The sequence below is a fragment of the Carlito syrichta genome, unplaced genomic scaffold (genome assembly GCF_000164805.1).
Source record: "Carlito syrichta isolate Samal-C Ts95f unplaced genomic scaffold, Tarsius_syrichta-2.0.1 Scaffold302126, whole genome shotgun sequence".
Taxonomy (NCBI): domain Eukaryota; kingdom Metazoa; phylum Chordata; class Mammalia; order Primates; family Tarsiidae; genus Carlito; species Carlito syrichta.
The window spans coordinates 296,640-320,368 of record NW_007246222.1 but is presented as its reverse complement, the minus strand read 5'-3'; the positions used below and the strand labels follow the sequence as shown (position 1 = coordinate 320,368).

The window sequence follows — 23,729 nt, the reverse complement described above, 5'->3', positions numbered from 1 at the left end:
GCGACAGAGTGAGACTCCAACTAAAAAAAAAAAAAAAAAAAAGAAAATGGAGTTGCTGCAGATGTAATTAGTAAAGATGTGGTCAGCCAGGCACGGTGGCTCATGCCTGTAATCCCAGCATTTTGAGAGGCCAAGGCGAGAGGATTGCCTGAGCCCAGTGGTTCGAGACCAGCCAGGGCAACTTGGTGAGACCTCATCTCTACAATAAATCAAAATAATAATAATAATAATAATAATAATAATAATAAGCCAGGCATGGTAGTATGTCCCTGTAGTTCCAGCTACTTGGAAGGCTGAGGTGGAAGGATCTCCTGAGAACAGCAGGTCAAGGCTGTGGTGGCCATGAGTGTGCCACTACACTCCAACTCAAAAAACAAAAAATATGCGGTCATACTGGGGTAGGATGAGCCCTGAACCAATATAACAGATGTCCTTATGAAGAGGAAAAATTTGGACACAGACATGTGCACGGGCAGACCACGTTGTGAACACTGGAGTTATGCTACCACCAGCCAGCAACGACCAGAGTAGAGAGACACCCAGAATAAACCCTTCCCTAGCACCGTGAGAGGGGGCATGGCCCTACTGATACCTTAATTTTGGACTTCTGGCCTCAAGAACTCTGGAAAGGAAACTTCTGTTGTTCTAAGGCACCCAGTTCATGGCAATTTGATAGCAGTAGCCCTAGCAAACTAAAAGAGTGTTCAATCCATGAACCAATTCTATTGGTTGTGTGTACTTATGAAATTCCTTGCAAATGTTTTTTCTTCTAACACTAGGGTTATTCCTAGATTTGACTTCTCAGGGGACATTTTCATAGAAATAATATTAGCTTCACCTTAACTCTCAGACTCATGGCACATAATTATCTTAAATTTACTGATAAGAAATATAGTAAGGTGTGGAGCATGTTGTTCTGTTGTTCTCTCTGACTACAGAAGACATTTGTCCACCTACTGCAGGTCAGTGCGATCACACCTTGGGAAGCCTGTCCCTTGCATTAGTTCAACTCCTGAAACTAGTAGTCTGTATTCACAGCCAAGCTTCCGATACTAATTTTCTTTCCCAAGGAGTCTTACTTCTAGCAAAGGGATGAGTTAAATGCACCAATTGACATCCTCAATGCTACTGAGCGCTATTTTCTTCTCACCATATTTTAATACATCCATTGTGCTTATATTTTTTTCCATCCGTCTGTTGAACATTTAGTAACTGACGGAGCTAAATGTTCAACAGACGAATGGGGAAAAAAATGTAGAAAAAATGGTTTGTGAACCTGAAATGCAATAGCTACTCATACAAGGTGCAATATAATTAGGTGCTAAATTGTGCGCACAGATGTTACATGCTGTAAGCGATCAGAGCAGCCTGAGATCAATGAGAGCTCACAGGAGGACTGGAGGCTTGCTGTGTGAGTTTATATTTCTCTCTTTGGTCTGCTTTGTCATCTGTAGACTCTGCTCTTGTTTTGGATATTTTTTTAAGTACTTAGAATTAATTTACAATATGAAAGCATACTTAAACATCTTTGTCCACAAGGGATGCTGAATTTTCAACAGGAATGAAGACTGATAACTTGCAAACCAGTAGGGAGCAAGAATTATAAACACCAGTCATTTCCCAAACTAGAATGTACACCAATTTCTCTCCAATGTATGAGTGATTGACAGGATATGAAAAAAAAAAGGCTTAGGGTCCAGACAGATGGGTTTTTCCCATTTGCAGGGCTCTACGTCTTTCTGGGTAAAGATTATCTACTTGGATGCTCTCTTGCATCTGTAATGATTTAAAGTCTTCTATTCATGATTAGTAGACTCAACACAGGAAAACTCATGTTATTATCTCCATAGAAAATAAATTTACTAGTCTTCTCCTCCCAAACACTACTACCAGTCTTATTTTCGATTTCTTCCTTTTCACAATCTTATAACAATGAGTAAAAAAAATAAAAAAATTAAAATACTTTCAGGCACCATTGATATTCATTTATTTACTTAGTAGCTCATTTAATTTTGAAACAATTACTGAGTAAAGTACAGTGTCCTACTGTACTGGACAATGTATCTACTAGGTGCCATGACTCCAGTGGTCAGCAGGTACTGGCCCTCAGTGTGAGGAATTAGAAAGAATGCAAAGAATATCTTTACCGAAAAGGCCAAAGAAGGTCTCTGGAGGAAGTGGCGCTTAGCTAAGTGCTGAAATAAGAAGAGGAGTAGCCAAATTAACAGGCTAGTTATTCCGATAGTTGTATAGGTTAACAGTTAGTTGTACAAGATACAAACTGCAGGGAAGGGATAAAAGTCTGGAAACAAGAATTAACATACTTTAAGGAGATTCATTTTATCTCATGAGTAATGAGAAACCATGGAAGAGTTTTCACTGAAGAGAACTGGCATCATCAAGTTCGATTTAGGATCCCACCCATGACTCCAGATTTAATGGGTGAGAGATGGTACGGGTGCAACTGGATAATGGAAGCCAGTTAGGAGGCAGCTTCAATAATCTCGGTTAAACAGAGTAGCAGGAAAAGAAGGGAAGATGGAAAGAACCAAACTGATCTGGACAGATTTAGACTGTGAGCCAGTCCAGACACGGTGAGCGGGGGATGGGACATGATGACTTAGGAAGAAGGAGACAAAGATGACCCAGGAAGGAGAATATGGTATCTTAAAATTCAAAATGCCATTCATGTGTGAGAAATTCCCATTCACTGTGGAAAATATGACTCTTCTACCTTACCCAAGGAGTTTCCTATTGCTGATGGAGGAAAAAAAGTACTACAGACTTAGTGACATAAAACCACACAAAGTTAGTATGTTACGGTGCTTTAGGTCAAAATTCCCACACTTCTCAGCAGGATAAATCAAGGAGTCAGCAGGCTGCATTCTTTCTTGAAGGCTCTGAGGGAGAATCTGTGTTCCTGCCTTTTCCAGCTGCTAGAGGCTCCCTGCTTTCCTCGTGGCCTCCTCCCTCCATCTTCAAAGCCAGCAACAGGTGGTCAAATCCTCCTCTGGCCGTTCTTCCATCACCACCCATCTGCATGGCCACACCCAGGGAAGCTGAGAAGCTTTGGGGGACTAGTGATCATATGAGGCCTAGCAAGATAATCTGGGTTCATTGGTCCCACCACCATCAGCTGAGTAGGAATCTTCAGTCCATCTGCAACACGTTCTACTCATAAATTCCAAGGATTAGCATGGACACATCTTTGGGGTCATTCTTCTACCAAACACACTTATGCAACCCTTCTGCCTACATATCCACATGCCCAATTACTTCCCTAAAAATTATTTGTGCACTATTTTGTTCCAAATAGAGCATACTGTAGGTCATGGTCTTTCCCTGAAGCCTCATCTGAGGGGCCTGCATTCAAAGTGATATTTCCACACGATTGCTAGAATAATTTCCAAGTAACAGACCCTTTCTCCCTTAATACCCACAACATTGCTAAAACATCGCTTCGGCCTGTGAATTAAGTTACTTCTTATAGCTTTCCTTCACAAACATGTAACACTGTTAGATATAAAAATTTGCTAGTCTTCAAAATAATTAGCCCAATCTGTTTTTTAAAAATTAAATAACATAATTAAAAATCATGTGTGGTAGGGTCCTTTGTGGCATGTTTTAATTCTTCAAATGGTTACAAGTCATAAAACTATCTAAAAATTAAACATCAATTCATACAATGCATTTTTTATATTTTTGTAACAAGATATTCAGCAGGAAAACATATTGCTGCTAAAATTCAGTAGCAATAGAAATTGCCAAGCTCTTTACACACAAAAAATAGACTTAGTGCTACTTCTGTTTATAAAAATTGAAAAGCAAACTATCAAAGAGTAATATGTAATCATTATTTTTGTCTTTGACATAGCACAGGAGTGAGGACCTTTCAGAGGCATCATCCACAAACAATGGATTGCGTTTGTGCTTATTTCATTACTAACAGCAGTGAAAAGGCAAATAAACCAGAAAAAGAGCCATTAATGATCCTGAAAATGGCAAAATTAACTGAGAAAAATAGTATTTTTTGTATTGAGACTTTGCAAATCTTTTTCTTCAACGAGATCTCTTAATGAAACAACTAAGAAAAGACTTTAGAAGTCACTTCCACTCACTACAATTGAATAACTGGTCATTGATCATTTCGGAGTGAGTAAACCTGACAGCAAACAGAGGGCAGTGGGGATTCTTTGCATTCCCATCATCCATGCTCACATCACTGCACTTGTCTGTGTCTCCCCACAGGCTAGAGAATATTTCTGACCCCCAACCAGGGCACCCAAAATGGGGCAAGAATAAAAGGGACTTACTGTTCTGGCCCTTTGGATGTATTCTAAGATTTAGGGTTTAGTAGTATCATTACTACGGAATCAAATTACAAACAAAGAAAAAAATGCATAAACATTTTAGATAGTAACCAACTGTAAACATACAGCCCCAAACTAAAGTATTCAGTATGAAGTATCTTTCTCAAATAATCTCTAAATTCACATCTTATCATTATGTACCTGAATAATTTAAATAATAGATGCGGGCAACTCCCTCGGGTACCCTCCCACTGTGGGAGATTTTCTGTCCTCTCAATAATCCTGCTTTCAAACAAATAAATAAATATAGATGCATGTAGTTATATTCGGTATGAGGAAAAGTTATAGGAGTATAATTACGAAAATAATAATTTCAAATGTGCTTCTCAATAAATATTTGCTAGTATCGTAGAAATGTGAGATTGTGTAATTTCTTGATTTAAACTTTAATTATTTTCCTTTGTCTATATATTTTAATAGCTTAAATTTATAACACAGTTGCTAGACTTTACTGATAAAAAGATAATGTCATAAGTTGCCTTTCCCTAACCCTGCAACAATGGATTTATTTTTTTGTTTGTTTATAAGTAACTTTTTAAAAAATGACTTTGGATGTAGTTAAGAGTACCACAGAACAACAGTGAAGAGAGAAAGTGCTTGAACAGTTTGTGTTTCTTCAAACTAAGATATTAATTTACTTCTTTAGATATTGTAAATGCTATTTTCTTTCAGTGTAAACTACTTTCTTGTATATTCAGACTTTTTTCTACTCTTGTGATAACTACTGGTTATGTGTGTATTCATGTATATATGTGTAAAATGACACCACAGGCTTTATGTCATTTTCTACAACAACAGAGGATTTATATGGCTGCAAACATCTCTATGCAACAAGTATTCAGCAGAAATTTTTTTTTTAGGTTTTGTATTAAAACATACTGTATACAGTTTATGGGCATATAAAACACTATCCGTCATGATTAGAAAATGTGTGTGCCTTTCTTGGTATAAACAATAATTATTTTAGTCTGCAGAATTTAAGGGAGGTAGCAGGTGGTTTCAATCATGCATAAGAGTGCTGTTTCAGAAATCTGAAATACTTGAGGTTGAATACTGCTTTTCAATATTCTTTTTCCTTGCTGACTATTCTTTGAGTCAGTCAACCTCTATAAACTTCAATTTACTCACTTGTAAAAATCTGCAATACATGAGCATTTACTTGTAAATTTGAATAATAATGTAAAACTATTTCAAGGGAGCATTACTAGCTAAAATAAATTTATAAAATATGTTTCCTAATATATTCAATTAAAAGGAAAATTATGTTATAATTCAATACTTTCATGAAACAATGCATATTAAATATATACACTAATTAGAATATTATTACCAAATATAGACAACAAAATTTTATATGCAGATTCAAATGGAAAGTGAGCAAGCTAGAATATAAATTATTTATCCAGAAGAATCTGATATTTGAAAATATAGAATTTTAGGGAATAACTCAGAAGAAGAGATCAAGTTTTAAAAATACTTTTCTTCAACAAAATCCAGGAGAGACAGTCTTCAATTTATAACAGACAGTCCTGAGAATTGGTGAACATCTTTACAACCTGGTTTATATTTTAGATGAACTGTCACACACACAAAAAGAGAGAGAGAGAAAACTTAACCTTAAAAATATTTGTAAAACAAGAGTGTTTTTCAAACCATTAAAAACAAACTTTCTCATAAAAGACTAATAGCAGCATTCAAATATAAGAATGTTAGCTTGCCTTCATGAATTTTATTTTTATCATTATTCCCTTAGGAATGTAGTACTATAAACACTAAAAGGATTATGCATATGTCAAGCTGATTACGTTAATAGTAAAGATGCAGTCTTTCCCTAAGAAACAAAGGTTTAGTCGCAACATAATAAATGTTTTAAAATTTAAATATGCAAGATCTCCATTTTGTGCTACTTTTCTAAACAGAGGTATTTATAATTTCAATCATTATTAACAGGATAATTCACTAGGAATTTCTGTAACTAGTTCGTGAATAAACTAAAAGTGTGCTGCAATTAAATGAGTGTCAAGGAACTCACAGAAGATGAGACCAGGTAGGTTGGAGTAGAAATTATATCTGTGGGCCAGATGGGGGACACAGCCTTCTTTCAGTCACAAAACAAATATTCCTTTTTAAATTTTTTTTTTTTTTCTGTTCACAACATGAGGCTAAGGAAATAGTTCTTGAGCAAATACTCTCTTTTCTTCAAAGCTTGTTATTGGTGTACAATATGTTTGGGTACAAGGACAACCAGAAAACATTGCTGAACAAAAAAATAAACAATATTATCCAATAAAATGTCTTGGTTTTCTTTCTGTAGATCACATGTATCAGGACATTACAGTTTACCACCAATTCTATATTTTAGTGGCAAGGATGGTGTCATTTTTCCTTCTTTCACAGGTAATATCTCTACTGAGTCACCAATATCACTTTACAGTCGAAAATGTATGTTCTTCTCATGCCATTATCAAATCCTGTTTGGTATCATTGAGCTTTATGGTCTTTTTTTCCCTTATTTTGATGACACTAGCTTTCTCTTGAGCAGAAACATTCATGATATTGCTAAATTACAGGATAGTTTTGTTAAGTATGTCAATTGTTCCCCCAGGTGCTTATATAATGAATGGTATCACTGTAAAAGTTGCCTGGGTCGCTAATAGTCATTATCCACAAATTTCCACAGCAACACAAAGCCTTTCATTTGAGAGTAAAAGTAGCCCTGAATCTTTGGAGAATCATTTAGGTAGTAAACTTTTCACTTTTACCACATCAATTTGTTTCAGTAAAATAATATGAAAATATACATATATTCAACATATGTATTACTTATATATTTTATATTATGTAGTGATATACATAATACATACATGTGTATGTGTTTATAATTACAATGTATACGCATACCACCTCCTTCAATTACACAGAGTATCCAAAATAGTTGATTTATACACACTGAACATTTTTTGATCTATGTCATATACTAATTAATGTTTCCCCACTTATAAACATATGAATAATTCTCTTTGTGTTGGCTTGTGCTTCTCCCCTTTCCAGGATGCTGTACTGTCTCTCAAATAGAAAACTCAGTTCCTCTTCCCACTTTGGAACTATTTGGCTATTGAAGGTGTGACATATATCCTGTCACTTTGAAAACTAGCACACCCTGTCGGGACTGCAGTGCTTTTTCCTTTCAGTTCTCAATCATCTAGCACATATCTGTCCATCTTTTTCACAAGGTTTTGCACATTCTCCTGTTTCATCAGGACTTGATTTTCTACTTCACTGACCTCATTTCCCATTCTGTGACCCTAGCTTTAATTTCTAGAGAGTTTTATGTCACTGATGATGTTTTAAATTCTGTATTATTTTTATTTACCACCTGCTCTGTTCTTGTTTTTCTCTTGGAGTAAAACTTTGGGTTCTTTGCTTGTTTCTACATCTTTGTTTTATGGCAGAATTTCATGGCTTAAAGTCCTCCTCCAAACAGCTCCTGCTTCTCTTGTTTGGAATGTGTATGGTTTTCAAACGTTTTGTCACCTCTTATGTTATTTACCAGCTTCTACTGACCCTTTTTAATTTTTACATTATTTTCAATGTACTATTGTTCTCTGAGACAATGTATAGATATTTTTGTAAAATTTTAAAATGGAAAAAGACATTAGATTTTATTGCTACCATACTATGAAATATTCCCTTTGCTCTGTCCAAATATCTTCTTAAATAAAAATGAAGACATTTAACATTTGATTCTTAAATAAAAAGAGAGACATTTAACATGTGTGCTAGCCATATTTTAAAATATAATAAAACAGTGTTCTAACAGTATAGGTAACAATAGATACTGTTTATGTTGATACAAAATTGTAGCAGGCAAGGCACCATCTGCAAATGGAAATGAGGCTTGAAAACTTTGTGAAGTTTCTTCCAAGCCATATAACACAGAAACAACAATTATGATAGATTTGCACTCACATCAAAGCACTCCATGCCTTTTCTGCTACTCTAAACTCCTTCTTAAATTATTTCAAGAAGCAAAAGATTAGTGTGGCAGAGTTTGACATTTCAACATTTCAGAATTTTGGACTGGCTGCACACCCAGCTACTGACTAATTTATTTAATTCAACCAAATTAACTTATCTTAGCCTCAGTTGCACTTTTTCTAAAATTTAAGTAATAATATCAACTTCATGTGTCAATGAGATGATGAAATAAAGTAAAGCATGTTAAAAAGTCTGACACACACTTTGAGGATATATTTGTTGAATGAAATTCAATCATTACTCCCATTACAGAGCATGTGTAGTCACCCATCAGTAGAGAGGAAAGTTAAAAAGAACTGAAGGCAAACATGATTCAATATGTTATAACTTAAAGATACCTGAGTTCCTACCACTGAATATGGTATGTGTGATTCAGAATGCTTAATGACATAAAACACGTGGAAGCAGGCCCTTCAAAATTCAATAGAGATGGGAATTTACTCCATATTGTGGTCATTAAAACACATAATACATTTTAAAGATGTTATTGAGCCTGATGATCTAATTAGCAGACCTAATAAAGAGAAACTGACCAACACAAAAATCCTTTAACTTATTCACCCATGCATCAGACTTTTGTTGCATTGTTATTGTGTGTCAATTACTCTACTTGGTACCAGGTTAACAGTAGAGGACATGACATACACTTCAGTCCACTAGAGAAACGTTTATAACAATATCATTTACCTCTTCTACAGTATATGAAATTACAATTGACACAAATGAAATCAATTGAGATAATCAGGGAGAAACAGTTCCTTTTTGCAGAATAATAGCATTTCCTCATATATTTTCAGCTATTGGAAAACCTGGCCACTCTCATTTAAAAGAATATTGTATTCAAAGCCCAACTATAAAGTAGCAGACACCGTATAAATTATATTTATGAATCATAAAATTCATTTTAGTATTTCATTCTCATACTTTCATTACCTTCAGAAAATGCTGTTGTTAAGTATTACTAACATGTTAATCTTCGAATGAGAAAGTGCATACAGTGTTTCATGACTGTTTTTCATGAGGGTGTTCTTTGCCTCTATCAAGGCTAAAAGAAAGAAGGTATTTAAGAAGCTAATTTCCTACAGGAATAATTTAAGATTTAAACACTTTCAGGGCTGCTCTTCCATAATTATCTTTTACAATTTTATCTTCCAAAATGAATATATTCTTTTGTCGTTGTTGTTGTTCTATGAGTTAAATAGCACGCTGGCAAAATGTCTTGGTAGCTGATAGGTACCAGTTAAGCATGTGGCTTTTGTGTAAGTTTGCACAGTGGTTTTATTATCAGAGCCAACACAGAACAAATGTAATAATGAACAAACTTGTACTCACCTAGGGTGAGTCACAGCGATAGCTACATTTACTAAGGGCAAAGCACTGAACTGATGATACAGTTGCTTTCAGATGTCTTTAACTCACATCTGTTTCTGGCTCTGTGTTTAATCACAAAACCTGGGATTTTCCTCAGCTTTGAACAGCCTAATTTGAGTAGGCATGGAGATGTGTAAAGTCAACACTAGCTTTTTCTTACCTGTGATAATTCAACGATTAGTTTCCATTTTTGCAATGCTTCTGGGGACACACGGTAGCTAAAAGCATTTGAAATGGGAATGGCTGCCCTACCCTCCTAGTATGTAATTGGGGAAAGCAACAACTGAGTTCTTTTTTTCTTTTGCATCTGCTTTTATGTAGCCTTATCTATATTGCTTTATTTAGAATTGGACGTTTTAGTCTATGTACATAAGTATTATACTAGTACCATTTTTATTTTCAAAGTAAAAAGTAATGCTACAACATCAAATAACTGGACAATAATTCTCACTCATCACTGATTGGAAGGCAAAATGGTACAGCCATTTTGAAAGATTGTTTGCCAATTGCTTTATTAGCAAACTAAATATAGTCTTGCCATGCTACCCAATAATTACATTCCTAGGTATTTACTCAACTTAATGGAAAACATGACCACAAAAAAACCTGCATGTGAATGTTTATAGTAGCTTTATTCTTAGTTGTCAAAACTTGGAAGCAACCAAGATGTCGTTTAGTAGGCAAGTGAATAAACGGTGGTACATCCATACATTGGACTATTGTGCATCAATAAAAAGAAGTGAGCTATCAAGCCATGAAAAGACATGGAGGAACCTTAAACACATATTACTAAAAGAATCAAGCCAATCTGAAGAGGCTACATAGTATATGGTTCCAATGACATGGCATTCTGGAAAAGGTAATACTACAACAGATGGAAAAGAAAAAAATCAGTGTTTACCAGGGGTTTGGAGGAAGAAGAAAAAGGTTGAATAAGCAACCATAGGGGGATGTTTAGGGCAGAGAAAGTATTCTTGTATAAAATTATAGTGGTGGATACACGACATTATGTATTTGTCAAAACTCACAGCACTTTGAATACAAAGAATGAAACTAGATTAATACAATTTTTAAAAAATTGTTTAGGAGACCAAGGGATCTGGGGGCAGAATGCCAAATGTGACAAGACAATCTAACTGTACACAACAACCTCACTGAAGGAGGTAAGGGAAAGAGATGGTGACCTAAGTCACTTTGGAGCGGAAACTGTAAGACTAAAGGGAAAATCAACTATTTTAACCACCATAGTCTTGTCAATAATGTTGTTTCCCCCAGAAGTATGGGTTAACAATTGTGATCCAGCTATGCTTGTATACGGTAACAGGAAAACTAAGTAAAAGGATAGCACCTTGGTTTGAGCCAGGCTTCTCATGTTTGGAGTGGGAAGACACATTTAAGCAAAAGGAGGAAGCTAGCAGGATCTTGATAGTAATGAATTAGAGTTGGAGACATCAGTATGAACTCATACAAAGGTGGACCCCCCAAAAAATCCATATTGATTAATAAAGCATTGTGTATTTGTTCTTACATGTTTCAACTTCAGTCACCTTCAAAGCACTCTCCATTTGATGCACTACACCTATCAAGATGTTCCACTGCTCAAAACAGTTTTAAACTCATCAATTTTGATGCCTTTTAGTGCTTCTGCCGTTTTTTGTTTCACTTTTTCCACATCAGCAAAATGCTTCTTTTAAGGAAATTTTTCATCCGGAGAAACAAAAAAAAAGTCATTGAGTGTGAGGATGGGTGAATAGGGAGGCTGAGGCATGAGGGTCGTGCTATTTTTGGCCAAAAACTGCTGAAACTCAGTGAGGTGCAGACAAGCGTGCTCATAAATCATCCATCATGAAATAGGCAAACACACTGAAGAATCTCCAAAATTTTTAAAAAATCACTGAAGCAAAATGCAGCCTCTCACAACAATACTAGCTGGTACAGTGATGCCGATGGGTTCCCAGAACACTTACCTAGTGGAGAAAGCCTATACCAAAAGGGGCCCACTCTCCAAAGAATAATTCCAGTTTTGGGGATGTCCTCCTTGTATATAGCTTCATGTAGATACAGATGGTTACATATAGAAATATTTACAGATAATGTATATACTCAGGTTAATGTACACACATAAATTTATTTGCTATATCAGCTAAGAGGGCCTAAAAACAAGGACATCCCAGTGACAACATACATACCTACTACCCTTGGTTTCCAATGGTGTTCTTAAATAAAATGAACCAGGGCTCCTTGAAGAAAAAGCTGATTCTAGGACTGAGACAGGGGAAATGCAAAATGAGTCTGGAGAAACTTGTGGTGCCAGAAAGTAAGGAGGTGCAAATAAAGGAATGAAAGCTAGGACAATCTGAGCAACAAAAAAAGCACAATAGTATTGGATTATAACACAAAGCATACAAATACATGCACCCATACCAACATAAAAGTTTGAATAGGCCAGGCATAATGGCTCAAGTCTATAATCCCAGCACTTTGGGAGGCCGAGCTGAGGGGATTGCCTGAGCCCACAGGTTCGAGAACAGCCTGGGCAACATGGTGAGACCTCATCTCCACAATAAATGAAGAAAATTAGCCAGGTGTGGTAGCATGCACCTGTAGTTTCAGTTACTTGTAAGGCTGAGGTGGAAGGATCGCCTGAGTCCAGCTGGGGTGGGCCATGAGTGTGCCACTGCACTCCAGCCAGGGTGAGAGAGTGAGACTCCAACTAAAAAAATAAACAAAGTTTGAATAAAAAAAATAAATGGAGAGAAATCTCCTATGCAGAATTCTACATAACTCACATAAACGCATCAGCCTCAAAAGAATAGAGCTTCACTCTCCACTTCTGAAGTACAAGCTGCACACAGCAACTTACTGCTTAATAGTATAGAAAGAGGATAGAGAGTAACTTTATTTCATTTGAATTTTTTTGTTTGTTTTTGATTCAGGGTCTCACTCTATCACCCAGGCTGGAGTACAGTGGTGCAAGCATAGTTCACTGCAGTCTTGAGAATCCTCTGAATCCTCTGAATCCTCTGAATTAGCTGGGACAACTAGCCACCACGCCCAACTATATTATTTTGTGCTTTTTATGTTTGTAGAGATGAGGTCTCATTATGTTGCCTAGGCTAGTCTTGAATTCCTGGTCTCAAGCAATTCTCCTACCTTAGTTTTCCAAAGTTCTGGGATTACAAGTGTGAGCCACCACACCCGGCCAACGATAGAGTAACTTTGCAGTGGAGAAATCCAACAGATGTTACTTCAGCTAAGTGATCAAGGTCAACATCAACAATGATGTCATGTTTATAATATGTACACTAGATCTAAACACTAAATTTATAGACAAATTCCGGTAAAAGGGCACCCTACAATATACCTGATCGATACTTCTGATCACTACTCCTTTGACCTGATTGAAAACAAAGTCATTAAAACAAGAAAAGTCAGAGAAACTTCTAGAGTCAAGAGGAGCCTAACAAGACATGACATATAAATGTAATGTAATCTGGATGGGTACCCAGAATAGAAAAAGATAGTAGGTAAAATCTAAGAAACTCTGAATAAAGTATGGATTTTAGTTAATAACACATTCCATCAGTACTGATTTTATAGCCATAATAAATGTGCCATAGTAATATAAAATGTTCAGAGTGCCGGGCTCGGTGGCTCAGCCTGTAATCCCGCGCCTTTGGGAGGCTGAGGTGAGTGGATTGCCTGAGCCCGCGGGTTCGAGACCCGCCTGGGCAGCGAGACCTCATCTCTACAATAAATCAAAAAATCAGCCGGGCATGGTAGCGCATGCCTGTAATTCCAGCTACTTGGAAGGCTGAGGCGGAAGGATCGCTGGAACCCAGCAGGCGAGGCTGCAGTGGCTGGGAGCGGCCACTGCACTCCAGTCTGGGCGACAGAGTGAGACTCCAACTCAAAAAGAAAAAAAAAATGTTCAGAGTATGGGGAACCAGGCATGGGCATATACGGGTGCTCTGTACTATCTTCTCAAATTTCCTGTAAGGAGGGTAGGGCATGAGGATCATGCCACTTTTGGTCCAAAACTGCTGAACACTCAGAGCAGTGTGCATAGGTGTGCTTGTAAATCACCACAAAATGGGCAAACACACTGAAAGAATTTCCAAAAAAATAATAACTTTCACTGAAGCCAAACACAGCCTCCCACAACAAAACTAGCTGGTACACTGATGCTGACGGGTTCCTAGAACATACACCTAGTGGAGGAAGCCTGACTACAAGGGACTCACTCACCCTCCAAAGAATAATTCAATTTCAGGAGGGTCCCCCATTGTATATAGCTAAAACTGTTCAAAAGTCCTTTTAAAGTATATTTTTAAAGGCATTACGTCTCTAACCATTTAAAGCAAGTAAAATTAATAGGCACTGATAACCAGACCCCACATTATTCTGAGTATAGAATAAATACCTAAAGGAACTTTAAAGTAATTAAAAACATCATAGCATCTAATTTACATTCAATAAGCTAGGACATAATCAAAATTTGGTTGCTAATCTGTTGTCACTGCTGTTCATTCACTCCCAGGGTTCATTTCCCTAGTCAGCCACCCACAAACAATGTCTTCGATCAGTTCTTGAATGCCCTGGGCTTTGTTTAACTCATCTGCAACATGGAGGCTGTACCAGCACTTATCTCATGTGGGCACTGGGGGAAAAATAGGAGGTAATATACATAAACTACTTAGGAAGATGCCTATCATAATCAGCATAAATGTTAGCTATCATTATGATTGCGTGTATTATCATGCATGAGTAACCCTTTAAAAAAAAGATGATTGGTAATTACTCCCATAACTCCATTTTTATTAAACAAACTGTGGGGAAGAAGGTAAGGACTGACACTGCACTGGTAATAGTAATTACACTGGAGTAGATGGATCACAGGTGATTTTCTTTTTCTAAATGCTATTTTCTTATTCTCAAGTAGCTAATGGATATGTATTAAACTGTAATAAAAATATATATATAACATCCTGAATTAACTTGCTATATTAGATCAATGCTTGCCAATACTTCTTTTAAATTTTGTATGTTTAAAATAATGCCTGCACATAGTTAAATGCCAAATAGGTCAGGAGGATTTTATATTGAAAAACAACTCACTCCTTTCCCCATTTATTTCCTCTGCTAGTGCTGGCAGCATTAACACTTTTCTATGTGTGTTTTTCCCAGTAGTTACTTCTACATCTCTAATTAATAGACGTATATCAAGAATGTTTGTCCTGTACAATTGAACATTGTCTTTTGACTTCCTACTATGATAAATGAGAATTCAACTTGTTTAAACTATCCCTGATACTTTCTGCCTTCCAGGCTTTGGTACTCATAACTTCAAGTCTTTGCATTGATTAGGTTTTTAATTTGTCATATTCATAAATCTGTATTTCTTGTGACATCAATGGTCCCCAGTATTAATTCAACAAATGTGCTTCATGATCCCAAGGCCAAGTCCAAAAGAACAGAAGCATATAACTTAAAGTTCACAGTTGTGACCTGCAAGGTAGAATTTATTGGAAATCTGGAAATGTAGATTTATATCTAATATGGCCTTATATTTGTGAACTGTGTGATCATTACAGACCATTACAGAGAGGCACAGAGATGTAAACAGCCAATGACAACACAGAGCACTCAGAACTAATGGGTTTTCAAAGCCAACTCTCAAACACTGTATGCTTCTCCTTGCAACTTGGCTGGCCATTGCATGTGGTAAGATTAGGAATAGAGGCACATTGGCCATGCCTGCATCTTCCCACAGGTTCATTTACTCAAAAGGAAATGATGCCATGACTTTTTCCTCTAACAAATGTTAAAACAGCCATCAATTAGAACTGCTAAGCCTATAAGAATGTGCATTATTTATAATTGTGCTTGAGTAGGTTATGTGCTGTTGGTAACAGTGGTTCTTACCCTATTTTTTACCTTTGTACAAAAGAAGAAAAGGAAATATTTTATCAGTAACAGTGGCTCACCACCGTAGAAATTCCCATCAGACAAAGAATACTTCAAGATGTATTAGAATGTGTAGATGGCATGAGATCTGAAGTTTCAAACTAAGTCCTACTTTTCCCTCCAAAGAGATTCGGCTACAACTTCTAGACGCACATGACCACTTCCTTACACAATGGTACCACACCACATTGCAGATTTAAAACATAATGTGGGCGGGGCACGGTGGCTCAAGCCAGTAATCCCAGCACTTTGTGTGGCTGAGGTAAGATGATTGCCTGAGCCCAGGGGTTCAAAACCTGCCCGGGCAACTTGAGACCTCGTCTCTACAATAAATCAAAAAATTAGCTGGGTGTGTTAGCGTGCACTTGTAGTTCCAACTACATGAAAGGTTGAGGCAGAATGACTGCCTGAGTCCAGCAGGTCGACACTGGGGTGGCCGTGAGCATGCCACTGCACTCCAGCCTGTGCAATAGAGTGAGACGCCAACTCAAAAAATAAAATAAAATAAATAGCATAAAAATAAAACATAATGTGCAGATGTACAGTCACTGGACTATGACTCAACAAACTTCATTCATTCATTGCTGAATAGTTAATGAACACCCACCACCTGGCAGATGACGATTCAGGAGCTGAGAATCCCTCCTTCATAGAAACTGCTATGTGATCACAGAGCTGACAGTCTAGAGTGGGGCACAGAGATGTAAACAGCCAATGACAACACAGAGTGCTCAGAACTAAGATCAAGTGTTACTTAAACGAACCCTGATTTTCCCTGGGAATTCTGTAATTTAGAATTCGAGTCTCTTGGGGCTTTTCTGTAGCTCTGGGTCTTCAAGTAGTTTCATGCCAACTGTTGGGTGGTGCTTTTCTTAACTGCAATAAGTGTCTTTTTGTTATATCTGGAGGGTTTCTATTTTAATATTTACCCCTTATACTTGGTCTAACTCATCACCTTGGATTCATCCGAGTCTGCTTTCTTCCTTTTCTCTACCATAGAAACAGACAATGAGAAAAATATAAATCATAGTTGTTCACCAGAGTCAGCAACAAGAAGCAACATTTCTGCATTTTTCTGACCCTTAGTAATGTTTCTCTAAGCCTGAGCATGATCCCATCATCTTCTTAGTAAGAACAATAGTGGTTAAAAATAAATTTCATCATATGTATTACTTAAAAAGATGTTGCATGTAGAAATGAAAGTATTGACAACTATAGATAAACACATTCAAGAAGATATTAAGAAAATTAACTTGAGTCCCGTAATGGAGCCAGTCCAATTACCATGGAGAGCTGCCAGAATGATCACTGCTGAGGTCACTTGGGGATTCTTCAATCTGGGTATAATATGAAGAGGATTTCTGGGATTTAATTGCCCGGTAAAGATGCTGGTTGAGCATTGTAAAAAGTTCTAAATGTTTGTATAAAACATGAAAGCACAAACTTCTGTGATAAGGCCGTGGAATGGGACTTTTTCCATAATCAGGTTTGTAACTATGATCACCTTATTTTATGTTTCTTAGGACATGGGAATATCAGATTCTAGATGGGATATCCATTTATTCTAGTATCCCACTGAATTATATCACTTTCAAAGTGATGTAAAGCCCATACATAATTCAACAGAACATAAAGAATAAATTTTGAGGGACTCACAGAGTTTTCAAGCTCCAAATTTTAAAGTCTATGTGTGCAGCAATAAATTGGTGATATTCTAACTTAGTCATCTCTACTTAGAATAGTTCATTTGATTTTTGGAGATTTGTGACCTACACTGATTCAATTATTCCTTTTCCTGACACAACATATGAATTTCTACTGTGACTTACTCTTTCCTTATCATCTGTTAGATTCATGCTTTATAGGTATCCTATAGCAGTGAGTAAATTCAGAGCCAGGTAATAAAATTATGAGCATGTGTCTTGATTTTTGAAATCATATTCTTAATATATTCACAGTTTTTTTCAAGGATTTATAGAAAGTTACTTTCTAGCTTAATCTTGAAAAGCAATCTGATAAAGTATAAGAAAATGTCAAATCATTGCCTCAAGCAATGTTTTGAAAATTAAATGTGCATTGCATTGAATGTTGAAATGTGGATTACTACTTGTAACAAATGTTAATTTCTAAATTAAAAATGAGCATATTTTCTACTTACTAAAAAAATATAATTTGCAATTACATCAATTGTGGTATGTCAGAAAAATCATTAACTAGAAAAACAACTTTGTTTCTAATGCTTACTATAAGGCATGATTGTAATTTGGAAAACAACCCAATGACTGATGTGTGTATGTGAATGTATGTGTGTATACAGGTGTGCTATTGACTGATACGAGAAGAAATGAGTCTGTTAAGTTAGGTAATTAAGTACTGTCATACCACTTTAAATGTGAGCTTAAAATCCTAGGGTAAATTAGTCAACACCTGGTGTCAGCATTTAAGAACTTATTTTTAAAGAAAAACATACTTTGTGACATGCAATGGAGAAAATGGTTCTTATATCAATCTCCATAATGTTATATTTTACACATACCACCTCAACTTGATCACAGTCTATTCTGTGAATTAGACATATTAATTACAATTTAAACCATAAGAAGTAATCTTAAAAATGAATTGCTTAGTTTAAAAACCATGACACTCAATGCATGAAGATTTTACCTACATCCAACAAACATGTATTGGGTTTCCTAGGAACCAATCATCCTTGAGGTCTGTAAGAGATACTGAGAAAACTGAGGCTGGTGGAACGGGCAGTTTACCTTGCACAACCCTCCTAATACAGCTTGCAGCTGAGCTAAAATCTGACCGTGGCCTTCCAACTCCAAAGACCATGCACTTTCCAGAGAACCTTGACGCTACTTAATTGAGAACGGGATAGACATAATACAGGGAACCAAAAAAAAGAAGAAAAAGGAGAAGGAGGAGGAGAGGAAGAGGAGGAGGAAGAGAAGGAAGCTCCTTTCTCCAGGTGCTTTATTTGAAAATGTGATTCAGAACCGTAACAGCCTTTGTTTTATGATAAAGGAAGACAGCCTATGATCAAGCCAACTCTTAGAAAAGGACAAAGTGAAAGGCAATCACACAGAAAAGTTGCTGGAGCCCTAGCTTAAAGCATGACTGAAGCCCACAATACCAGCAAACTTTTCAGAGATATCAAACAATAAATCTCCCTGAATAATTAATTTTGTGTTTTTCCCTGCTTTACATAATCAAAAGCAAGCTGAACTACCACCCTCCCCACCCCCCGACACACATATTCAAATATGCACCATCTTGCAGTTCCTATGGAACTGCAAGTTTCTTTCTAAATCTTATTTGTAGTCCTATGTAGGATAAGGACATTTTGGTCAACAATAGACAGCATACCACAGTGATCCCATAAAATTACACTACCATACTTTTACTGTACTTTTGCTATGTCTTGATATGTTTAGATACACAAGTATTTAACCACTGTATTATAACTGCCTTCAGTATTCAATGCAAGAACATGCTGCAGAGATTTGCAACCTCATATGCCATGTAGCCTAAGTGCATAGTTGGCTACACCAGTTAGATTCAGGTAAGTATACACTACGATGTTCACGTAATGATGCAATTGTCTAATGGTGCATTTTTCAGAACACATCCCAGACATGAAGTGATGCAGGGCTGTTCTACATTCTGCCATAACAGAGTGAAACAGTAGAGCTCTGCCTCAGCACCCAAACCGCAGAATGTTTTCATAACTGAAGTGATCTCTGTTCTTTTTTTTTTTTCATTTTAGAAGCTCAAACAACCTCTTCCCCCCACCACCACCACTTGTTATGTATTCAACTATTTCTGCTCTCAATTTAGTCTAGTATAAACGGAAATGCATATCCAAATATCTCCTTAGCAACCAATATTTTTGGTGATACATATATCTCATTCTGTGTCAACATTCACTTTCTAAAAGAGTCCACGTCTGTTTTAGAATAAACATTTTAATAAGCATTTTAACTGAAAAGTTAATGACTTTATTTTTTAACTTTTTAATTTATTTTTACTTTATTTCTTTTCCTTTTTTCTTTTTTTTATATTTTATTTTAAAGATGTGGGGAAAATTCAGAATCAGGTATATAAGTGGACATCGTACAGGTAAAGTTTGGGCCTCTCTTTGGTCCCTACTTTGTCTGGTTTGAGATCAGGTACCCTTTTTGATGTTATGTGCCCTGCACTTCACCCCTCCGGCAGTATCCCGCGTTAACAAGACTTTAAAGTGAAGCTATATTTTTCATGCTTTGCCACAAGGCATTGATGGGCATGCTTACTGCTCCAGGTAAATCCTGTAAAATTTGCATAATTACTTGAGAAATATAATCTATTACAGCTACCATAAAATTGTTAACAGAATTAACTATTATTTTAATTTCTAAATGATTTTTCTTTCATGCTTTCTTATGCACCTGACATATATGTTCATCATCAACATATTTTATTTATTGTATATATTTCTTATTTCCAGCATATGTCATTTTAACAATTATAAAAGTCAAATATTCAAAGTTCAATTAAGTTGCATCTAAAACATTTCAAATCATGCCACTATAGGATATTTTTAGAGGAATACAAAATGCATCTATATTTGGAAACAGAACACTTCTTTGTGTACCTATAGAGAGCAATCAGAAATCTCATATATAAGAGTGAAGGCAACTTGACATTAGTTCCCAGTGGACACACTTTTAATTAGAAGATGTGGTAGATGGCAGTTCAAGTCCACATGGGTGGCATCTCATGGATGGACTTATTAACACTGTAAAGAATTGCTAATTTTAATAGTTCTATGACAGTAATGCAGATCTGTCTAAAATCTGCCTTAAAGTTTGCAAGCAATGGTGACAGCATGTGGGCTGGTGGGGATGGAGAGCTGCAAAGCACATGTGGAAAAGCAAAGTGAGTGGCACCCGGCCAGTTGAACAGGGAAAACCACACAGCAAGTGAGGAACCACTGTTGGTTAAGCCAACTGACTTTGAATTATATCCGGGGTGCAGTTTTTAATGGGCACATGTCAAGGATCTTGCCAGTAAATCCCTAGGTCTCGCTCTGAACAGGGCTCCACAATGTCGCCCAAATACAGAGAATGCTTCCTCGACTTGACAAAATAAAACATCAAATGAAAGCACAGAAAAAAATAGCACCATGCTTCTGGTTGTTGAGGTTACAATGCAGATTATCATATTTAAGATTTCTTTTTTTAATTTATTTAATATTTTTTAATACATATTTTTATTTTAAAAGTGTGGGGCACCGTTAAGGGTTAGGTATACAAATACGCATTGTGCAGGTACCCTTGTTGATGAGGTGTGTCCCCCCGTTCCCAGACAGATATTGACTACCGTTAATCCCACCTCCCTTCCCCTCCCTGTCCCCTCATAGTTTCCTGCCACTGTCAATCTTTTTCTTATAGTATTACGATAGTTGTTCAAGGTCCACTTATGAGTGAGAACATGTGATACTCAGATCTTTGTTTCTCTAAAAAAGATAACTGAGTTGGCGTTTCGATTATCATTATCAACAAGAGCTAAGTTACAAATAACCAGGGCAGATTTAATAGATTTACACTTTAGAAGTAAAAACTATTTAAATAATTTATTTTTAGGTCCCTCTTTTATTTTGTAGGATTCTCATTAATGACAATTTTGTGAATGTCAGGAACCTACTTGCTAAAGGTATTGCGTCTACAAATTATATCTAAATGCATAAATCCTCACAAAATGCAAATGTATTAATAGAGAACAGATATCACTAAGGAGCAATATGTAGTCAGATGTAGAAATTACATGAAATGTCCACGAAATAAAAATGGAAAAGAAATTTAAATTAACTCAACTGACAGCTATTAATGAATTATATCTAAAATCCTTATGAGACACAAACCGAGTTCTTCCAATTATAAATCAGCTGCTCTTCTTGCTACACAACTAACATTAACTGGATTACAATCCCAAATATATATTTTTTTCTAGCTAATTCCATTAAGTGGTAACTACACACTGCTACATAAAAGCAGTGGTATTTGGTGATAGATCAAGTCTAATCAAGTATGTCATTCAGGTAACATGGTTGCTCTTTCGGGTCCTTGCTTCCCAGATGACAAAGAAAAGGAGGAACAACGGTCATGCCAAAAAGGGGCCATGGCCACATGCAGCCAATTCACTGAACGAACTGCGCCCAATGTGTGCCCAAGGATAAGGCTATTAAGAAGTTTGCCATTCAAAACATAGTGGAGGCTGCAGCTGTCAGGGCCATTTTTGAAGCGAGTGTCTTCAATGCCTAAGCACTTCCCAAGCTGTATGTGAAGCTGCATTACTGTGTGAGTTGTGCCATTCACAACAAGGTAGTGAGGAATCGGTCTCCCAAAGCCTGTAAGGACCGAACACCCCCACCCCGATTCAGACCTGTGGGTGCTGCCCCATGACCTCCATCAAAGTTCATGTAAGGGGCTGAGTCCTTAAGGACTGAAGAACAACTATCTGGAAAAAAATAAAATGGAAATTATACTTTAAAAAAAAGTAACAGGGTTAGTGTCAGCAATTTGTTAGTATAATAGGACGAGGAATGAGGCTCTTCTTGTGTGTTTCAGCAAAAGCCCCAAAACAGGTTCACATTCTCAAGAGAGGAGTGACTGTCAGATTCTTCCAACACTTGCTAACAGGTGGGGATTCAGACACCCCCAAGACTTGCTAACAGGTGGGTGACTTGGTACTTCTAACTTTGGAGGGGCAGAGAGGAAGGCTCCTCCTCCTCATCTTATGTCACTGATGGGCTTTCCAAGATTCTCACTGAGACACATGGGGGTTGCCTGTGAGCATAGCTTCTCATTGTCCCCTGTTGCCAGCTGGGCTGCAGAGTCCATGAGCCCACCCTGGTATCCTGGCAGAGAGCCCAGTTAGAACATTCTTGTGACAGCCTGGCAGATAGCCCTGGGCCTGCGGGCCACACATGCAGTTAGGGGCTTATGCTTGCCTCCTGTCTGCAGACATATGCAATACAGAGCAGACATCATGGTCAGGGTGGAGAGAGAGGACCAGAAAAGATTAAGTTGGCTACTCCTTGGTGAGATAAGTAAGCAAGTACAGAGTTCCCATTGGTTACTTGACAACACAAAAGTTAACTGAACTTGAACTTCTTTGGAGGGATCCTGTGCCCAAGGGCTGCCTGCTGGGGCAAGGAGACCACAGAGATAAGATGTGGTTGGCTGGGAGGTCTTTTGTGCAGAGGAGCTGTTTGGAAGAGGATGGAATCCCAAGACTGTATGAGTATGCCACCCTGAAAAGTACAGGATCAGCACGCAGAGCCCAAAACCTGGGAAAAACATACAGTGGTGTCCCAATCAGCATGTGGGTGTGGCTGGCTACTGTGAGTACAGATGCTTTTCCCTGAGGCTCTCTTTCCTTTCCCTAGTGAAGGGTGTAGGAAGCGACCAGAGGGGTGGCTCCCAAAATGGCGCCAACACGCCAGACAACAAAGGCCCTAGGTCCCGGCTTCTGTGAGCACAATTCCCCGCGCACGGATTTCAAACCTTCCCGTGCACCAATTTCAAACATGCAAGCCTCCAATCCGTAGCCAGCTTTGTTATGCATCCAATAGGACTATAACATGGCATTGGCCCCACCCTGCTCCCATGCAGCTCCTCCAATAGGAACATAGCACGGCCCCTTCTGACCCCTGTCAAGCTGATAAATACAGCTCTCTCCCTGCAACACTCTCTCTCTCTCTCTGTCGCTCTCTCCCTCTCTGCAGCTCTCTCCCCGCCTCTCTCCCACTTCCTCTCTCTCTCTTACTCTCTCTCTCTTTTTCTTTTTTCCCGTTACAGATTCCCTCTGTAACAACCCCTTTTAATAAATCTCTTGGTCCTGGCCAGGTGTGGAGTCATTACTGGAGCCGAACTTCTTTCATTGGTGCCGTGACACGGATAGGGTGCTCTCCCACCCTTGTGCGGGTCTATCCCC

General features: G+C 37.4%; 1 protein-coding gene and 1 pseudogene across 1 annotated transcript in view; one reads left to right on the top strand and one right to left on the bottom strand.

The window, feature by feature from the left end:
* CTNND2 (catenin delta 2) overlaps window positions 1–23,729 on the bottom strand; it is a 981,613-nt gene that overhangs the window by 854,502 nt on the left and 103,382 nt on the right. The gene's annotated exons all lie outside the window — the stretch shown is intronic.
* On the top strand, window positions 21,868–22,216 carry LOC110595470 (annotated as a pseudogene).